General features: G+C 38.7%; 1 protein-coding gene across 3 annotated transcripts in view; it reads right to left on the bottom strand.

The window, feature by feature from the left end:
- Positions 1–14245, bottom strand: part of FIGN (fidgetin, microtubule severing factor) — a 103655-nt gene that overhangs the window by 61001 nt on the left and 28409 nt on the right. Inside the window, exon 1 of one of the 3 annotated variants that reach the window (XM_054830711.1) lies at positions 6278–6396. The exons of the other annotated variants lie outside the window; for them this stretch is intronic. The gene's annotated coding sequence lies outside the window, so the exon portion shown is untranslated. Of the gene's footprint in view, positions 1–6277; positions 6397–14245 lie in introns of those variants that run through there. 3 annotated transcript variants of the gene reach the window in all.

Genomic DNA, 14245 nt, shown 5'->3' on the forward strand with positions numbered 1-14245 from the left:
ATCTTCAGAGTTCTCCCATATGCCAAAAACCACAATGAATGAGTCAACACAGGCAGTATAAAATATTGACACTGCAGCTCTAAATAGGATAGATTTGTTTACATTGCTTGGAAAAAAATACACTTCTGTTAGATTAATATTCTCATTTTGCTGAGACAGCAGCTCCTAATAAAATGACATCTATGCTGGTGATGGTGTATATGCAGTATTTGTACTAGATACAGCACAGCTGACAATAATATCTGATAAAGGACAACTTATTAAGCAAAAGTATACATTGTTCTAAGTAATGGAGTGATCTAAAAGTTTTGTCCTCATGTCTAATGGATTTAATGGACAATAACAATGCAGAGACTGAAAAGGGTGCCTAGTTAGATTCCAATCCATGTTATAACACAACAGTATCAATACTTTCTTCAATTAATGCAGGCAAGTGGTGATAGTTTTTAAAGTGCTACCAGAGAACATACATAGAAAAAAAATCATAGATAATGTATATACGATATTAATAACATTTGGCGTTCCTTTCCATTGCCACTGCATGTAGCATTACGTGTGAGTTCCCAGTGGGAAACAATAATTGCAGGCCTTAAAGGATGCAAACGATCATCCTGGGATTGCTGGCTACTACAACATGGGAGGCATAGGGCACCCTATTTCAGTTTCAGAAAGGAAGAAGATAAGAGGCATTAAATTTACCTTTTTGCCTCAAGGAACCTGGGGCAAGTAACAATAATACAACATTTAGACAACTGAACATCAAAACACAATGCAGTCAGTGAAAATGGACTTTCTGGCTTTGATTAATACTGGATTCAACTTCTTAAGTCTAAGTAACAGTGCAAAACATCTCAAAGTCTAACTCGATTAAATAATAAAATTCACTATTAGGCTGGTTGCGTATAATTTGAAATTGTGTTGAATGCCAACTTGCTTTTTCAGCAGCACTGTAACAGAACCTTGGAAAGAAGTGGCATTGTGGACTAAATGGCCAAGTTTCTAAATCCCATACAAAAGAACCAGACGAAGCACTATAAAGCTCTTCCACTTCAAGGAGAAACTGTCAGATAAAGTGTATTTTTTGCAAGCATTCTAAGAAACCGAGTGATCAGTGACAAATTCATTTCCCAGACTGCCGTGCACTCTTCAGCCATGGTCAAGGATGTGGCATTGGACTCTGTCTTCTGTCAGGGGAAGAACACTCCTAAAATCATAATTTACACTAATTCAGAAATGAAATGCAGGGTTTATTACTTGAGAGCCTGGCAGCTGAACAGCAATATGCTAGATCTACCCTGTGAACAGTATGTACTGTAGGCAGAATTGTTAGAATGAAGGAAGACTAAAGATGAAGCCAAGACTCCTGGTGAGATCTATCAGATGCTTATTAGCGCAAGAGATTTCAAAAGCTACATGACAGAAGGGATAAAACAACAGAAAATAATCTAGGATAGTGTACAGTCAACGAGGAGACAGAAATATCAGTGCTATGTGTGAATATAAGCTAAACATTTTTAAATGCAGTTCTGCAGAACAACTGAGGTAAAAAGAAGACAAAAGTACTGACCTACTTCACAGCTCTTCGTGTTCTGACTACCTCATACAAGCTTTAAGGCTAACAGTTCATCTTCATCCTCATTCATTCAAAATCATCATCCAACTTTCTACTGAAGGCCTCCCTTTCTCCTCATCTGCCAAGAAACCTGCAAGGAGGTTATTAATGTAATGCAATGTGGAAAAGCAGTTGAATGAAACAGTGTCACGACACTCCAAGTATGGTGGAAACTTCTTCCAAGAATCTCTGTATCAAGTCACCTTTGATGTTTATAGTAGGCTTGCAGCTCCATCCCCCCAGTTAGCAAACTTCTGTACATATCTACTGAAGAGAAAAGAAAGAAAAGAAAAGTGTCTTTGCCTCAGGATAAATGAAAAGGGATTTCAATTATGTCTCTTCTTGACAATGTCTAGTATGATAGGAACTTGCTGAAGACCAAGTTCCTGGCAAGATACAAGGGGAGAGAGACCTTTGAGCATAACTATAATTTTGTTAGGATGTTAATTAAAATCCATATTGATCCACAGAGGAAAGTATACAATAGAAAATTGGTATATAATACGTCTGGTGCTGGAAAGTCATTCATAAGAGTACTCGGGCTCCACAGGAAACACAGTGGTATCACTGACACAATAAAGAGCCCTAAAACTAAATAAGGTACGTGGCCATCACAGTACTATGCTCACTTGAAAGACAAGGTGGGGAACTATGATTGATTCTATTCTAACTCAATGGCATAAAGCAGAGAGTAGATAAAAAATGGGACATGAACTACATGTTTATAAAGACTTTAAAGGAGAAATGACTTAAGCAAAATCCTTTAAGGGAATATTCAATAGAAGCAATATGCCAACAACTTTGTCTCAAACCTCCTGCACAAAATTGTCAAAATCAGACATATTTTCCCTTTGGTCTTCTCCCCCCCATCATATATCACTGCAAATATTGATGTATTTCAACAATGCACTAAAAACTACTTTAATCTTTGCCAGAGGTTATATGGTAAGTACCTTTTAAAAAAAAAAAAAAAAACAAAAAACACAGAACCCCTCCTGATATTTAAATGAGAAAATGGCAAATTTCTGTGTGTCACAGGGATACAGACTTTTGCATGAATGGAAACATTTTTCTCAGCTTTTTAACTAGCTAATCTTCAAATAACTACTAGTTAACCCCACATATAATGCACAGAATTTGCATAATTTGCCATTCATTGAATAGCTGCAAAAGACAGGAGGTTTTAGAGTAATTTTGTTAGGGGATGCTCTTAAATAACCATGACTATATACAGTGAAGAATCAAAATGCATGTTAGAAACTGCAAGGTCCAAATTGTTAATCCCACAAATGGACGACCAGGAAAAGCAGCGTGTATTTACAGTGCTGATTAGGGCAAGAGAATTGAGAACATCCTAAAACACATGGAGCCCAACAATGCAATATACCCAACCAATATTTATTGCTGCCTCTGCAGAAGCAATTTCCATTTTGATGTGTTCTCTCACACATGATGTTCTGAAACAGTTAAGTAACATGAAAAATACAGGTTCAAGATTATATCTGTCACAGATGAAAATACAGCATTTATGCAGCATTACATAATAAAGGCACTGGTTTATGGACCCAAGGTCCTCTTGGGACTGCCACAAATCTACATATTGTCATACGGTGATAGATTTTTACATTTGCATATCTGAATTAAAACGAACCTACATTAAGAACCAAAACAAACAAAACACAGTTATTGAGTCTGAAGGGCTGAGGAAACGGTAACAGTGTCATTTGGTTGTGGTAAAGGTCACTACTGGTTCACAAAATCTGTCTGGAAAGCCACCTATCTTAGCCAACATTTTATAAAGAAATTGAGGAGTCTGTTAAAACCACCTAATTCCAGGGGGGATGCCAACACTGAGGGCAGATCTGCATTTGTTCTGCACTTAAAAGACAGCAGAACTGCGGGGAGGGACGAGACTGCTGACAGTTCTTTGCACACTTATTTTAGAAACTAGGAATGAATTAACTCTACCAAACTGTTTATCTGGTCGGTACGTCTAGCAAGTAATTTCTAAAATTCTACTATGCTAATGTAGGTGAACTTATTAACACCGATTTTTGGCAAATAAAATATCAATTTTGTGGAGATAATCAACACTAGGCATGGAGCTCCATAAATTTATGGAACTCAACAAATTTACGGAAGAGATTATATGACATGGTATCTGCAACAGCAGATGACTGGACCGATGATCTTAGAGGTCTCTTCCACTCTTGTTTTCTGAAACTACTACATATAAATTAGATACCAGTTTTCACTAGTAGCTTAATCCAGCTTTGGACATGAATATTCAGAGTTGAAACATGAATACATCCTCTCGCTACATCCTCCAGACAATTTCATTACTATTTCAGGTCATGGATAAGTCCTGCACACCACCACAGCCATCCCTCTCTCTCTTCTGCTTTAATCTAATGGCACAATTAGTCCAATGAAGGATTGGAAATTGAAATTTCTAATGTTCAGAAGTTTAACTAGAGTTCTCCTACCCTTAAGTATCAGGGAATGCAAAAAATACCTCATCCTCACATGCTTTAGCAGTGAGCATTATGTATCTTCTACCATATACAAAAATCAGCATGCAGGGATATTGCCACAAAAAGCTGTATCTAACCCAAAATTCTGATATCTCTGAATAAATTTGTAGACATATAACATAAAAAAATATAAATGTACACATAGGTATCCACGCCTGTATATATTGCCCATGATTTTGGAATAGTAGATTTGATAAATACAGTACATAAAAAAATACAGGCAAAGGCCCCATGATTTACTAACAGTATGCACTTTTTTAGAACACTTTATAAGATCTTGATTTAACCTACCTGACATACCCATAGAGCTGGAAAGTATAGACTAATTTTTATGGTGCAGAAAGTGAGGTAAACAAACAAAAAGGTTACAAAGAAGCACAAAATCCCAGGCTTCCCAGTTTTTAATAGTGAACTCTAACCCACCAAAAAGCTACAAGCCTTATTTTGGTGTATTATCTTCAGTTCTTGACCACTTTTTCATGGAAATCTCTCCATCCCCCCACCCTGAGAGAAAAATGACATATTCAATCTGAGGAAGCCACCTGTGCTTTTTAATAGGCTTGCCTGACAAAGAATAGGTCTTGTAATAGATGAGATACATAAATGGAAAACCATCCAACATTTGAGAAAGGTGACTAAATTCACTAGCCTAGTGTCAATTTTTAATTCCTAGGTTTGTTTTTTTGAGGTTTTTTTAAAGGCCATTCATGAAATATTAGAGATGCCTGTCTTATATTAATGTTATGTCCTCTGACATCCACTCAGTGAAAGATAAAAAGATGGCATTAAGTTTTAGCAGGGAAGTGAAATGTTGCATGGTGCAAGGTGACCCAGTCTCATTTAACAGATTACCAAAATATAATCAAATAAAACCTATGATCTTTACACTGGCAAAAAACAGTGCAGCAAGAGGACAAATATAATTTTTTAAAACTTAAAAGACCAATTGAAATGAATCGTGTATATTTGTAACATGCGAGTCTTCTGCAGCTCTCCAGTTCTTGTAAGAGCATCCATACTGACAGCAAATTTTAGTACAGGCAGGTTCAGCTTTCCCGACAATTTTATCCTGTCACTATATCTAACCCAAAACAAATGTCCCAAACTCAATTAAAATGTTTGATTACAATAAAAATAATCCTTGCTCTACATCATAGTCTCAGTATCTACTGGCTGATAACTTACAGTTCACAGGGAATGCATTGTCTAACTGCACTAATCCACAGCTGGGGGGAAAAAAAAAAAGAAAACTCATACCAGTCTGATGATGTATGTGCAATTCAATTATACCAAGATAAACTACCTTGGGTTAAGATCATCAAAAGAAAACTTTAGGAAGCACAGGTTTTGTAAAACAGAGCTAGAGTTAATTGATACAATTCTTCTTACTCTGTTTTTGATTGTTACTACGATTTTCATACACCTTTCTCTAATGTGTTTTCTGATAGCTACTGACAAACTTGAGATATTTTCATGATGGACTTTGGCTGTAATCCACTATGGCAATTCCTCCATTTCTAAACCCTCACATTTAGTCCTTCAAATCCATTCACTGAGAGCTGCCTCACCTGCCACTCTGATTGCAATGCCTCCCAGACCCTCATCAGCTCACCTCATCTATCCACTGTCACACAAACTTGGGCTTGATTTGTTGAAATGGAAGAAACTTCTACTGGGGTCGAACGATGTAATTTGGGGCTGAAACTAAGTGAAGCTTGCTGGTTTGGATAGAGCGTTAGGTGAAATTCTGTCAAACAAATCCTGAAAAAAAACCAAAACAAAACTATGAATTCATGCCTGTATTTTGCACGGAACGACTCCTTTCAAAATAATTTCTAAGTGTTTTAAATTAATCACAGTGGGTCTGGAAAAGTGCAAGCAAGATTAAATGAAAAATTCACAGGTATTCACAGCAATGCTGGGAAAGAAGGTCAGGAGTGTAAGATGTTTGCAGTGTCGCTGCTTTAATTCTGGAATTCAATAAAAACAGTGAAATTAAGGCAGTACAAAACTGAAATATTTAGTTTTGCCCTGTATTTACAGATGCAGAAAAGAAGAAGAAAGAATGAAACGCCAAACGTACTTTTACTTCTACTAAACAACATTACATAGACGATACGGGGCAACGTACTTTGCGTAGACAATTTAGCCCGTGTGATTCATGGGCTGACTCTGCTCTGGGTGCATCAGAAGAGCCTTGGAACCCAGTATTTCACTCCAGTGCCCCAAAAGGCGTCAGCTAGCAATGGGCCTGCGTCAGCCAACGGTTCACAGTCCTTACTTTAATGTAGTAGCTGGGGAGGTGCTGGCAGCATTTCCATGGATGATCTTCATCTACCAGGCACGAGGCACAGGGAGAGAGAATTAGTGAGGGGGGAGGTGACGGAAGCCGCAGAGTTAAAACACATACAAACATCCACAACTTCAAAAATGTACTATTAATATATCAGGAGATTTCATTGAATGCAGATTCTTACCTACCCTGCCCAGATTCGTGCCACTAAACACAAAGCTTAAGTGCCTGAAAAAAAAAATCCAACCGTGTGAAAGTAAAAAAAACCTCTCTGTATAATAAAACGGCAATAAAAATCCCTGAACAATTATTCTACTACCTTCTCAAATTAGGAATGCTGTCTCTTATGCCCTAATTTTATCATTTCCTTTGCCCCACGTTAAAACACCAGTGTAATTATCCTTTATGAAGGTTGACTGGGGTCCCTGTGAAAATCTGCTCAGGGTGATTATTTAGTTGGCTTTTTTATTTGTGGAATTTAGGCAAGAATGTTTCAAGCTGTTTGTCAAAATAACTGCTTGATCTGCTTTAGTATTTTTGTAATTGTTAAAAAAAATAGCATTTTCTAATAAACAGAGGGAGAGTAAGGTTAAATGCTCTAATTACCAACTTGTACGAAGAGTTGAACATGAAAGTTGTGCAAAGGGGTTTCTAATTTTGAGGTATTTGGAGCCAATTCTCAGGATTTAATGATTGCAGTGTACCTGGAAATGTAAGGCACAGCAACATGATATTAGGGAGTATTCTTTGACATTTCCATAATGCATTTCAGGACAACTGAAAATGTTTTGTTTCTCATTAATAGTTTTACATGCAAGTTTACTATTTCACATTCTGATGACTTTCAAAGCACTGGACTTCACATGTGACACAAATACTTTCATTTTAAGAAGACAGATTTCAAATAACTTGATGTATTTACCTAAAGGAAGGTTTGCAGTGCTGAAAATCTGTCTGCTTTTTCTTAACTAGGTGACTTGGTCTAATAAAGTATTAAAAAAAAAGAGAGAGAGAGATAGAGATTTTTCCTTACAAAGTCTTCCTAAAGCACTCTATACCGGAGATGTTAAAAAGGCTAGACTCCATCTAGGGGAACATCCCAATTAAAAAAAGTTGAAACTTATTTATGTGCTTAATTGAAACTGTACCTAAATATGGTTTTCCTGAATGAAACTCTCGGTGTATAAGCAACACAAAGATTACTACTGAAAAGCTATCCTGCAAACACTTCAAAAGCAACATAAATAATGCAAACCCAACTTAAACTCATGGTAGTTGGCCCCAGTTGTACATTTTTTTCCAGTTCTCTCTCCAACTACTATTGACTTTGCAGAGGTACAACTCTTACAAACATGATAAAACCGCATTTGCCGCCTCTCTGCCTCCAGAAGTTGACCACAACCACCACCACCATTACACAGTAAAAGGTGTAGAGGAGTCTGATGACAGAGCAAGGATGACACAGAGGTGAACCTCCAGAAGATGCAGACAACCACAGTGTCCCACAGCCACTCTCCTACAGCTCCAGGAACGTAACCCCAGGCTCTGGCTCCCTGTCAAGCACCCCATGAGCAGGCTCACCGGGCCTTTCACATCAAGGACAACCATTGCAAAACCTTTGCCTACATTCCTCAGCCCTTCCTAACTGTCATTAAATATTGCTAGGATACAGCAGCTCTCCTTCCACCACACCAGTTGTACTTTGCGAGCCTGTCAAAAAAAATATTATTATTTTTTTGCAGATAATAAAGTCTACCATTCTCTTATCTCTCTCTTAAATACCATATTTCTTTCTGGCAGAACTTAGAGGTACCGCAAGTAACGCTCTTCACACTGAGTGATTCCATGAAGTTTGTGTCTTGGAAGGTTCTACTTTTATAATTATTTCCTTTTAAAAACTTTCTAATTCAGTACCCACAGCAGCATATGTATTCCTATGAAAAACTCTACATAAATTTACTGGAAATTACAACTTGAAGACGTTTCCAATCTATGAAATTTGACAGGGGAAAAATATTACTTCTCTAGAAGTTGATAGAGTGATTAAAAAACTACAGAAGGATTATCACTGCCTATTAAGTGTGATAGTTTGAGCAATTTCTATGGAATTCTTCCTTATTTTATTCCTATTAGATTCATTAGCATATTTCCAGCTAATAACTAACAATTGTCCGCTGTATAAAAAAAGCCCTCCCTAAATCTGCTTCAGTGGCCAGACATTATGGCAATCAGTTAAAACTCTCATTTCTCACTCAATAGCTTTGCACAGTGCAAACAGAGTTACGTCCCTTTGGAAACGAAACACCCTGCTGAGCATTGCAGCCCAGCCCCGCGGTGTGGGCGCACGCTCCTTCTGCCGCAATGCCTGCAGCTCCTGCGTAGCTCACACTCTTCTCTACCATCCACTAGTGACCTCTGCCAAGAGACACATAGTTAGGCAGGTCTCCAGCCTAAGCTCTTATGTTTCTTGTTATGGTCATCATGCTTGCAAACATTTTTTTTTTTAATTTCAGATATATGTTCCTACCTCACTCAGGTCCTCCAGATACCAGATTCCCGGCTGGTGCACCCACTGGTTAGGTACCTGAAATGGCTGATGTGCCTCAACTGCCCAACGCTTTAGCGAGCAGCTTACCAGGGCTGCTTTGTGGCAGCTGCAATGCTAAGCAAGAACTGAGATAACTTATTTAGACCCAGTTTCTCTCCCTCCAGGACAGCAAATTACTTTCTTTCCCCTGTTTATTTTGTATTCTTTTAACGGACGACAAACAATTTTCCCACATTAACAACTGGTTTGCAGTATTGTGTGGTCAGTAAGTAAACCATTGCTTTAACATCCTCCATTTTGTCATAAGATCACGCAAAAGCTTTCTTGCTGCACAGCGACAATCAATGTTCTTTCCTACTGAGGAGGATGCAGGCTGGGTTTAGTTGTATGTTGCTTTTTTCTTCTAATTTTCATCTCTGTGAATACTTCCATAACATCTAAGTTACTCTTAATGTTCTTCTAAGTGTTGTTAAATGCTACACAAACTTTACATGGCAAGCCCGTAACTCTTAATGCATCAGATTTTCTACTTTAGTGCTTGTTCATCTGGTATGATTTCTTAATGCATTCTTTTTAAAAGAACTAGATTGTAATTAATTGCAGCCCATAATTATGTACATGAAAAGGATTGGTTTGAACCTTTACCCTAGGCATACACCAAGGTGAAAGAAAAGATACAGGTTATGGATTAATAGTTTTACTTAGATAAATGGTGACATTTCTTAATAGAACTAAACAATTCTATGTTTTGTTCACCAAACTCCTTTTTTTTTTTTTTCTTTTTTTAACTGTGTCAAGCAGGTATCAGAATTGAGATGTTCTCACTTTACTCAATGGAAATACGGCTGCACTCAGCACCTTCCTTTGTATGGAATAGGTTTGTACATTGAAAAATTCGACAGGCTTTAATTGTTAGAGAGCATTCAAGTATTTATTTAGATTAGGTATCAACCTTTATCATAATTATCTTTTTTTCTTCCACTTACTAACCTTTGCCTCCTCAGAGCAGGCTAAAATGTCACGCAGTTAGACTGTCCACGGGAGAGTCTTCCAGAACATAAAACCCCAAACCCAAACCCCACCCTGCTGCTGTTTGTTTAGTTCTGTTTGTATGGGGGCAGGGAGTCTCTACAGAACATTTTCACACATATGCTCCTATCAAAAGTGTTCTCTATAAGTTAGTAAACAATTTTAAGCTAGTGGCTAGTTTTTTAAATCTCTGAGAATACAGGGCCAGCATATTTAAAGACAGAGAACTTGAGCTCTAATTTTTCAGAGTTCTGTCATGTATTCACAGGAGAGCTGTTTTGAACTTGTCAAACTAAGTCTTGGAACAAGGAGTCGGAAAACAATGGGTTCTTTTTATCATCACACCGATTTTTGAGGTCCAGATTTTTCAGCCATGATAATCTGGAGTTCTGTGGACAGATTTCCAACAGATTCTACTAGAGAACAGGAAAATGCTTCAGAAGCCTACATCCAGTTTAAAAAAGAAAGCTGGTGTTATTGTCATCAATCTGCTACTGACTGAACTGAAAACAATTTCAAATACACTAATAAATCCTTTCTTTTTTGGCCCCACTAGCTTTTCAAAATTTAACCCTTTGACAAGGTAACCTTGGAGCTTCAGTAATCCCATCTGACGACCCCAAGAGTCACTGTCTGCTAGATCACAGTGCTTCTCACGCAACTTCTCTCAGCCTCTATTTTGCCACCTGCAAAATAGGGCAACACTTTGGGAAATGTGTTTACGAATGCCTAAATTTGAATGACTGACATTTTGATATTGCCTTGTCTATCAGCTATATTATGTAAAGAACACAGTTTTATAGGAAGTTCCAACTACAGCACAGTCTGAGGCATAATTTCTATAGTTTAATCAGTGAATCACTCACTTAGCATCACAAGGTTCCCTTTTCCTTGCTCAGTCTGCTGAAATTGTTCATCTCTCTGGAATCATTCAGCTAAACTTATTTCATCATAGTAGGAATATTAAAAAATAGCTAGGCTTGCTGTGTCTATTTATCACAACCTGAAATACTCTGACAATTGAAGTTTCAATTTATTGCTGTGCTGGTCCTGTTTTAAGAGTAAAACTGAAAGGCATATGGTTGATAAAACAACCTGTAACTGCTTTGAACACTATCTCAGGTCCTGTGAACATACATCAGTGTTTTCATTCCCATCTAGCAGGAGATATTCATCCTTAACAGAAGCAGATCATGAGCAAATGCCAAAAAAAAAAACAGAGTGGAAGTCGGATTTCCCATTTACTGTTTAAAATGTGCACTCTGCAACTGTCAAATTAAAGGAGAGCTTTACGAGCATCCGGAGAGAAAGGAACAGAGGCTCAGCGGCAACTGTGCCAGCCCCTCACGGCACCATTTGCAATATGGTCCTGCGCTACCCATGCAGCGCTCCACTTGGAGAGCTGGACGCAAACCAGCTCCTGCAGCTCAGGCCACAGGATGGGATGAAATAAGTCCCAGCACCCCCCAAAACCCAGACGCAGCCCCCAGAGCCAGCAGCCAGTGCCCAAGAGAGTACCGGAGCAGGAGGCGATGAGGGAGCCCAAGGGCTGCTCTGCCAACAAGTGCCCTCAAGGAAATTTTGGCTTGCCTAGAGGGGTGGGGGTTCACCTCCAGCCAGGCTGGAGGAAAAGCACATTGGCCTCTTTCCTGGCTTGGGCGAGCTGTCGCAGCTGTGGTTTTCAAACAAGGTTGTAAGAAAAGTCAAGAGAACTGTTTTTCCCAGCTTCATCTCTGTTGCCTTCAACAGCATGCCCTTACAGAGAAGTGGGGCATCCAGTACACACACCCCCAAATCTCAGCTAAGGACCTTGTGTGCTATAACTATACAGAACACAGGTGAAAGCAAAATTTTCATTCAAAAATGACAACAAAAAAGCAAAGTAGAACACCTAATCCACATTGACATCAAAACTGAAGTGAATTCACAGCAAATAACTCACACAACTGTCAGCAATCTTCACCGGAAATATGAGGGCTGACTTGCTATTATATAATAAGAAATCATTGTAGTAAATAATAATAAAGAGTATTTATAAGTTTATTCGAGAGTGGTGCTGAAATATGAAGAACAAAACCAGAACCAAGTATTCCAGACCCAAAACCTTGCGCTGACACAGAAATCTTCTGCCCAACTTAGAAAATTTGCTCAAAACATACATCCTTAACTTTGCTGAGAAAGGCTTTCCCACTCAAATACATAGGTCTGCCTACACATTTAGAGCTAAGCGCACGCACACTTATCAGTGGCATCGAGGCTTTAATCCTTCCTCTTGAGGCCTCGGTAGTAAAGTGCGGATAACCACGCTTACCTACTTTGTAGGGTGTTGTCAAAATTAATGCTCACGGAGCCGTCAGTAGGTGAAAATCATTATGGCTCCCATCCTACAATTGCTAATGCATGGGCTGCCTGCTGCACGCACACCGAGCCCGGCGAAAGCTAATTGAGTCCTCTGAAGGTGCAGCAGTTTGCCCGGGCCCTAGCAATAAACTGTTAAGTGTTTAAAACAACCCAAACCCCCACTATGCTACGTGTGAACACAGCGCAATTTTTAAATGATCCTGCAGACCAGAGCCTCTGGGGCTAAGCACGGCGCAGGAAAAGCATTCATAACAGAATACAATACGAGGACATAGATAGATGGATAGATATGGATATAAAACCACAGCTATTAAGCCAACTATTCAGTATCACTCTGTGCACATACTCCCAAGCAGACACTCACAGGCAAACACACACCTAAGTGCATACAGCACCAGAGCTACAATAAATTGATGATTGTATGTATGTAAACAGATGAAAATATAGACATGCAACTGATGCACGTTACATCTTCTAGCCTTCCCTAAACTTAACTGTCATCTGGACGAGAAGGCTGGGAAAAAAAATTATACTTGATGGTTCACTTTGAAGAATGTAAATGAAATTAAGAAAAGATCTGAGGCAAAACAGTTTGCTCATCAATATATCCCACAAAACCAATTTAACTGACGTCAAATTCAAATAATTCACCTGACGTCATGCTGGAGAAGCCAACCATGAACACCTCACAAATTATTATTTTGATCCAATTGTTAGAACAGAATTACAGCAAAACCTGCACTTTCCACAGCTATTAAAGCAGTGACCCTGGCAGAGCATGCTTTTGTGCTGAACTTTTTATATCACCAAGCCTATTAATCAGGTGGCAGTTCAAACTGATGTGCTTTATATAGCTGACCCTGGTCAGTGCTTTAATTACTTGGTATTAAATGGTAATTAAGACTTTTCACATTCAGGTTTAATCCAAAAAAATTAAGTGTAAAATCCAGTAATTTAATAAAGAGTTGTGTTCTTTACTGTGCTTCAGCCTGGACAGTGAGGATGCAGCAATTTACTATTGACAAGCACTAAAGGAGCAGGTCATTTCACAAGTATAGTGTGGACAAAGGTGAACCGGGCAACTGATGAAATCTGTGGCCAAGGCGAAATAGCAATCTCTGAGCCAAATGGTAATAAAGTTACTGAAATGAAGCAGCGTAGCTTCTGAAGTGAACTGTCATAAGGAGGATACAGGCTTCAGGATGGCTTGGCCGAAGTAATTAAAACATTATTCCCTGAGAGCCAATCTATGTGGTTAGCCCTACCTCTCATTTTCTATGCTACACACCTGAAAAGCAAAGATGCGTGCGTAAAACAGCAAGAAACACCAGAGGTTGTAGCTAATGTTCTATGAGATAGCATCCACCTCTCAGAAAGTATTTACTAAATTTGCAGTAAGTGGAGCAAAATAAGAATCATGCTTTAACGTTCGTTCCCGTATAATCGCATTATCTCTCTGTATTTTCTACGACATGCAAGAACCAAGTAGACACGCAGTCAGATGTCACTGTACAAAATTCCCTGCTAAATCAAAGACAATTACTTCCCTCAATAGCTATTAAAGGCAGATAGTTTAATCACTGGGGAGGCAATCTAGTGTATAGGACACTGCAATAGGAGTCCAGAGATGTAGGCTTAACTCGTGGCTCTGCTACTGACCTGCTATATGACCTTGGGCAAGTCTCTTCACATTTCAGCGCCTCTTTGTGTCCCTATTAACCTTTGTCCGTCTCAGCTATTTAGAATGTAACCTCTCTGACGCAGAACAGTCTCTCACTACATGTTTTTACAATACCAGCACAACAAGGTCACCATCTTGGTTGAGACCTCTAAGTGCTACAGTAATCCAAATAAATAAGAATATATTC

Source organism: Grus americana, chromosome 6 (genome assembly GCF_028858705.1).
Source record: "Grus americana isolate bGruAme1 chromosome 6, bGruAme1.mat, whole genome shotgun sequence".
In the NCBI taxonomy this organism is placed as follows: Eukaryota; Metazoa; Chordata; class Aves; order Gruiformes; family Gruidae; genus Grus; species Grus americana.